Source organism: Eublepharis macularius, chromosome 4, assembly GCF_028583425.1.
Source record: "Eublepharis macularius isolate TG4126 chromosome 4, MPM_Emac_v1.0, whole genome shotgun sequence".
Classification (NCBI taxonomy): domain Eukaryota; kingdom Metazoa; phylum Chordata; class Lepidosauria; order Squamata; family Eublepharidae; genus Eublepharis; species Eublepharis macularius.
This window is the reverse complement of record NC_072793.1, coordinates 108,392,435-108,398,927: the sequence shown is the minus strand read 5'-3', so window position 1 is coordinate 108,398,927 and position 6,493 is coordinate 108,392,435. Positions and strand designations below refer to the sequence as shown.

The 6,493-nt window shown below is 42.3% G+C and overlaps 1 non-coding gene across 1 annotated transcript; it reads right to left on the bottom strand.

The window, feature by feature from the left end:
- Positions 1 to 2,863: 2,863 nt before the first annotated feature.
- LOC129329449 (U1 spliceosomal RNA) lies at positions 2,864 to 3,023 on the bottom strand. The gene has a single exon (XR_008596952.1). It is a non-coding gene; the product is annotated as a U1 spliceosomal RNA (small nuclear RNA).
- Between the last annotated feature and the right edge of the window lie 3,470 nt (positions 3,024 to 6,493).

Here is a 6,493-nt window from a genome sequence, read left to right as displayed (position 1 = left end):
TTCAAAGTCTAAGTGTCAGCATAAGCAGAAGTACACTTTACACAAACACCAGAGAACTGGGAGTGTGTTTTGGCAAGAGTGATTGGGTAGTGGGTTGAGAATGTCTTTCAAGCCAAACAGAAAAGGGGTTATATCTTCTCAGAAGAAGATTAATTCCAGCCCAGTTTCTGAGGGAATTTGGCTCTGAAGACCCCGGGGTCTGTTGTGAAGGGAAAATGGTTTTAGACTACTTAGGAGATAGAAATATCCTCTAGTTTCAAGAAAGGTGCAAGTTAGGTGCACAAAGGAAGTGACTAACTTTAGAAAACCTGAACTGTCATAGGAAACTTCCTGACGAAACATTGTTGCTGCACCTAAATTACTATGTAAAACACCTCTCACTGTTAAGCACCAAGAATATATGAAAATAAGCTTCAAGGATACTATTTTGCCTGTTATATGAAGTGTATTCTGTAATACCAACAAAATTTTACCTCTGCATTTTCATCCCCTGACTACACTTATTCAACCCCTGCCTGTTAAATGAAGTTGTTATTTCTTTTTGAATGTTATACAGTCTCCAGTGCCATTTCTGACAAATGCTTTTCTCCATCAAGTTCCTGGGCTGGGCTAAAAAGCCAATTTTATATCTGCATGTCAGGATGGTACAAACAGATTTTCAAAACCACAAATATTAACATGCTACTTGGGGCTGCTCAGTCAAAAGCAGGGAAACAATTTTCAAAGGAAAATCTGCCTCACAGTGGGGAGAGTGAAGGAGGGCAGGGTCCATCATACCATACAATAAAGGGTCATGTTTATGATATAATTAAAAATAAGTTTTTAATTGGTGAAGTTGCCATAGCTTCTACCTATGTAATTCTGGGCATTGTACTTCTGTAAAAGAACAGGGGGATCTCTAACATTCACAGTTCAAACATGTTAAATTGATGACATTTTTATAAAAAATATGACAAATGAACACAAAAATTTGTTCCTAATAAGAAAGCCTTATTAAAACATCTTAAAATAATCTATATATTACTACAGATTTTAAAGCTAAAGTAAATGAAACATGACATGAAGATGAACCGATGAAAGTGGATTAGCATTTTAATCTAGTTTATTTTTAAGGGCATATAGATAGTACTAAGACCAAGCTAGATTCAAGCTGGTGGTCTGTTGATAAAGCTAAACTGGCCAAGCATCACCCATGTGGCACCATATTTCAGGCTTCAAACTCTTAACTCAAATTGTTTTACGATAAAATGTAACTCATTCTTTCTCCAAGGTACTCATAGCAGCTTGCATAAGATCCCCAGGCTGTTTCCCATTTGGGCAGTTTATAAATCAGAATATCTTAACTTTAGCTGTACAATGGCCTTTATGTTTTGGATTTTATTGTAAGTCCTGAATTTTATAGGGTCAATATTTATGGCAACAGGTTTGGATTGCAACTGATCTGCCCACATCTCTTTCCAGAGTAGACTTGAGCTCATATCCACAAATATACTTGAGGTTTGGATCAGCTGTGTTCACAAACATGCAAGACAGTACTTTTACCACATTTCACTTTTTAACTGCCAGCTAAAACATCCTCACTCCCACTGCTTCAAATAGAAAGAATAAATGTATGGAGTGAAGAGCAAACTTCACTCCAAATCCATTCTACTGGAAAGCTATAGAGGGAGTCCACAGCTTCTTCATTCCTTACAGAGCCCCCAAATTCAGGGACGGGGGGGGGGGAGGAGAGCATGTACTTGAATTGAGTGATATCTTGGTGGTATGCTTGGGGTGTGTGCTTTCTATTTCACTAGTCATTTTAAGTCTCAGCAGCTAATTTAAGAATAGAGTTATAAGAGGGAAAAAATCATTTTAGCTTTGTAAAAAGTGCTGTCACTACAAACGAAGAGTCTTGTCAAAAAAAAAATGAAGTAAATATCAGGCAAGATAACAGTGTGTGAATGCAGTTGTGTATTGAATGCCTGTCAGAAAATCCAATTTATTTGTTCTCTGAGGGCCTAAAGATGTTCATTTCTGCAGCAGTAATGTCCACCTGCTATGCACCCATGCACTTGGTATGCATAAAGTTAATTCATATTAAGTACTGAATGTGTCAGAACTGATTCATCTGTTATAGTCTGAATCCATTGCCATAAGGCTAACACTCCTAATGAGCAAGGAAAGGAACAGTCTTTCAAGAAGTTCTTATGGTTTTGGGAAAGTCAATTAATGTAAATGACTACAGAAGCGTGAGAAAGCTGCTTCAGCAAATTAAATTAATTTTTCCCTTTAGGAATGCTTAAGGTGATCACTAGTTCCATGATCTGCTCCCAAAAGTTAAAAGTCTGAGATAGAATTGAAAAGCAAAATTTAAAAAAAATATGCTTTTTGCATCAGGCAAATCCAATTTTAAGGTTGTCTTTCTCATGCTTTCCTGAACGGCAGTAGAGGCAATCACAATGGCCCCAGCTTCTCCTACTTGTCTATCCTCAGATACACTGGATGTTGGTCCACTACATCATCATCATGGTCACTGTGCAGTCCCACATGGGAGAACAGTAAGCTTACCATGGTAAGAAAGAAGGAGGGTGTAAGCTCTTGAGAAATAAAAGTACGTAGTGCCACTTTTCCAACTTATGCTGTTTTTGCAAAATTTATAACCATGGAATAGTGCTTGGCAAAAGTAGAAGAAGAAGACCAGGCAACTTGCTCTGCAAACTGCATCGATGGACAATTCACAATGAAAGGCTGTGAAGCTCAAGTCAGCATCCTTAGACTGTGGAAGAAACACTAGGAGCGAAATAGCCTGATTAACATGGATGGAAGAGATGAACTTTGGTAGAAAATGGAGGAAAGGGCAAAGGGCCACTCTGGTGTAATGGCAGGTCACGTCTCAGTGCCTGCAATCTGCTACCACAAATTATGCAGTCATTTACCGCATTTGGGGAAATTGCAGGGATCAGCACACCCACAGTGCCATGGATAAGCCTCACCCTGGGAAAACCTCCTTTGTGATCAAGGTGTTGCCTCTGTGGATGTAATGGCCACCAGTAAAATGGTTTTCATTGCAAGTAGCTGGAGGGAGAATGTAGCGGAAAGCTCAAATGGTTTGTGCATAATATTAAAAAAAAGGGGGGGGGGAGATTCCATTGTGGTACTGGGAAAGACACGGGGAAATTTGTTAGGCACCCCTTATTAGGAAAAGAGTAAACTCCCTTTGCACAAATACTGATTTGCCATAGAAAAATAAATGAAAATATGCTGTGTGTCTGTTAGGTGAACTCTAGAGACAACCACAAGATCTCCTTTGGCCAGAGATAGGAGATACTCAAATGTATCACCTTATATCACCTCAAATAGAAGGTTTCTGAGGAGGCCATTCTGATGCTTGGGTACTCCTTTTCCCATAATATTTAGAGGCAGGATATTAGGTAAGGAGAGGGCGGGTCCGTCCTTTCTTCAGTCCAGAGACTTCTAGAGCTTTCCACTGAAAAACACATGTCCAGTTGCTTATTGTCCTCAAACAGAATTTAATCTGAAGATTAACAGGTAAAAGACAAGACAAAAAAAAGAGAGGCCAATCTCTTTTCAATATAAAACAAAATTTAATAATAAACTGTGACAGCAGGGAAAAATGGTTAAGACATGTAAGACAAGAGGGCTCATAATGGTGGGTCCAGGATGTGCTCCTCTACCTCAAACAGAAGGAATCTTCATGGTAAGCCCAAAGTTCCTTTCTCATTTGAGGAGGAGGACATTCTGATGCTTGGCATGTTACAAAGCTTCCCCCAAGATGGGCAGGCAGCCTTATGTCTTACATCACCTGTTTAAGGACTTGTGGCCCAAAGGCCACATGCATAAAAGACCATTTTGTAATGGCGTACAAAGGTAGATGTAGTTGCCCAAGTGGCTGCTCTACAGATACCCAGAATTGGCACATTGGAGTGAAAGGCAGTAGTGATGGCTGCATTCCTGGTTGAGTGGTTGTTAATCATTCTGGAGGTTTAAGTCCTTGAGAAGTGTAAGTCAAGATGATGCACTCTTTCAGCCACCTGCTGAGAGACATTTTCGACACCTTCCTACCCTTGGTTATATGATAGCATACCACAAACAGAACATCTGGTCTCTGAATTGAAGCCGTATGCTGAATGTATGTGCAAAGGGCCCTTTGCACATATAAGGTATGTCCGTTGTCCTCCTTGGGATGTGACAGATTGAAGTAGAAAGATGGAAGGTACTTCTCCTGGAACCAGTGGTACACCAAATTCATCTTTGGAATGAATGGACTAGTTGGAGAACCACCACATCCTTTTGGAAGGCTATAGATTTTAGCTATAGACAGAGCTCACAACTCTGATATGCATCTGGATGATGTGATGGCCATAAGGAATAGCATCTTCAGTGTGAGGATCCTTTTGTAGTGGCTCAAATGGAGGTTTTGTAAGAGCTTGGAACCACATGAAGTCTCCAGAAAGGAAAACAGTAAATCACTGGCGGGTTGGAAAAACCCTGCTCCTATGAGGAAATGCTTGATAGCTGGGTGGTGTGCAAAAAGGACCCCCTTCTACTGGAGGCAGAACAGAGGCCAGGGCCACTACCTGCCTACAGCATATGTTAGCTCTAAGTCCCTGCTCAAGTCCATCTTGTAAGAAGGAAAGGATGGTGGGGACATCTGCCTCCACCGGAGTCTTGCATTTCCTTCTGTACCATCTGATGAATGCCTTCCAGGTGCAGCAATATATCCTTTCTAGTGATGGTTACCTGCATGCCACTGTAGCCTTCACAATATATACAGAGAACACTAGATCTAAAAAGCCTTGTTGCTCAGTCTCCAAGCAGTTAAGTGCAGCCAAACTGGGTCTGGGAAACATAAGTCCCTATGACCAAGAGTCTGACAGGGCTGAAAGGATCCTGGGAGGCTGGACTGACAGTGCAATCAGATCTGGTCTCCTCAGCCAATGTGGCTCTAGGAAGATGCCTTCCACCCTCCCTCACTTGAGTTTGTGCACCACTATGGAGATCAGCAGGACTGAAGGAAAGGCATAAATCAGTCCAAGCAGCCACTTGCGTAGGAGTACATCCACCATCCCTTTGTAGGACAATTGTGACAGAAGAAGAAGCATTTTGTCTTTGCAGTGAGGGAGGAGGCAAAAGGTCTGCACAGGGCTGACTGAACTGATGAGCCATTTGTTTGAACACATTCTGGAATAGGGACCACTTCCCTTAATCCAGTCAAATCCAACTGAACCAATCGGCCTGCTTATTGGATGCACCCTTGATGTACTTCACTTGGAGTGATGCTAGGAGCCTTTCTGACCATTTCATGATCAAGGCTACTTCCTATATGAACCTTGGTCACTGTGTTGTCTGTTTTGATGCAAAAAAGGAGACACTGAGATGTTTTCAGGAAGAATTTTAGTGCCAGGAAAAAAACTCTGAGTTGCAGGAAATTGATGTGCATGGTCTGTTCTGAAAATGAGCATGTTCCTTGGGTCTGGCTCATCATTGTGTCTTCTGTGCAGTCCCACATGGGAACTGCGCATGTGCAGGCCCATTGTGAATGTATCAAAGCTCCAAAAGGTGCAAGATGCTCACCCAGCCACTTCACGCACTTTTTGAGTAGGCACGGTGAGTGGATGGCTCCCTCAGTTCTTCTTTAGCTGCTGCTGAAGGATGTGCTTCGAGCTCCTCCTCGATTCCAAGTAAGAAGGAAACAAAGCGAGAAGAAGATGACAACTTTGAAGGCACTCTTCAAGAAGTGCCTCAAGTGTGGATCCAAGATGACCCAATCCAATGGGCATGAGAAATGCCTTTGTACCTAGGAGAGGCACACGATACAGTGCACTGTGGTGTGCGCAAACAGTTCATGCCTAAAGCCCAGCATGAAAGGGCTTCGTGCCTAAAAACGGCACTATGGGAGTCAGCCCTCCAAGGTGTATCTGACTCCGAAGTTTCAAAGGCTGCTAATAAAGGGCCACAGCACCCAGAATGGACCTCCTCAGTACTTTCAATTTCGGCTCCAAGCACCGACAATACAAACCAGTCAGTTCCTAAAGATTCCGGCCCATCTCTGTCTTCATCCAAGCCACCATCGAAGAAAGCCAAGCTGAAGTCGAGGCATATTGAAAAGCGCCCGACTCCTAAACTGCAAAAGAAAAAGCGGTCCTCAGCTTCAGCTCCATCTGCCTCAGTGGTGTCCAGCGCACCTGCGGTTCCGAGAACTCCCTCGCCGACTCCTAGATGCCGATCAGCTTTGGTTCCTGCCATTTTAGAGGGCAAGATTCCAGACCTCTTAGATGTAGGATCAGCTTTATCTCCACTACTACCATCTCCAGTGTGACCTGCACAGAAGGAAGTGGTTTCCTCCTCCAGTTCCAATGGGGTTTATTCCCACTATTTCATGGTGGACAAAAAGTCAGGGGGCTCTTGCCCCATCTTAGATCTCCGTTTTGTATACAAGTTTATTGTTCCAAAAAAGTTCAGAATGTTATCATTAAAAGATGTTTTACCC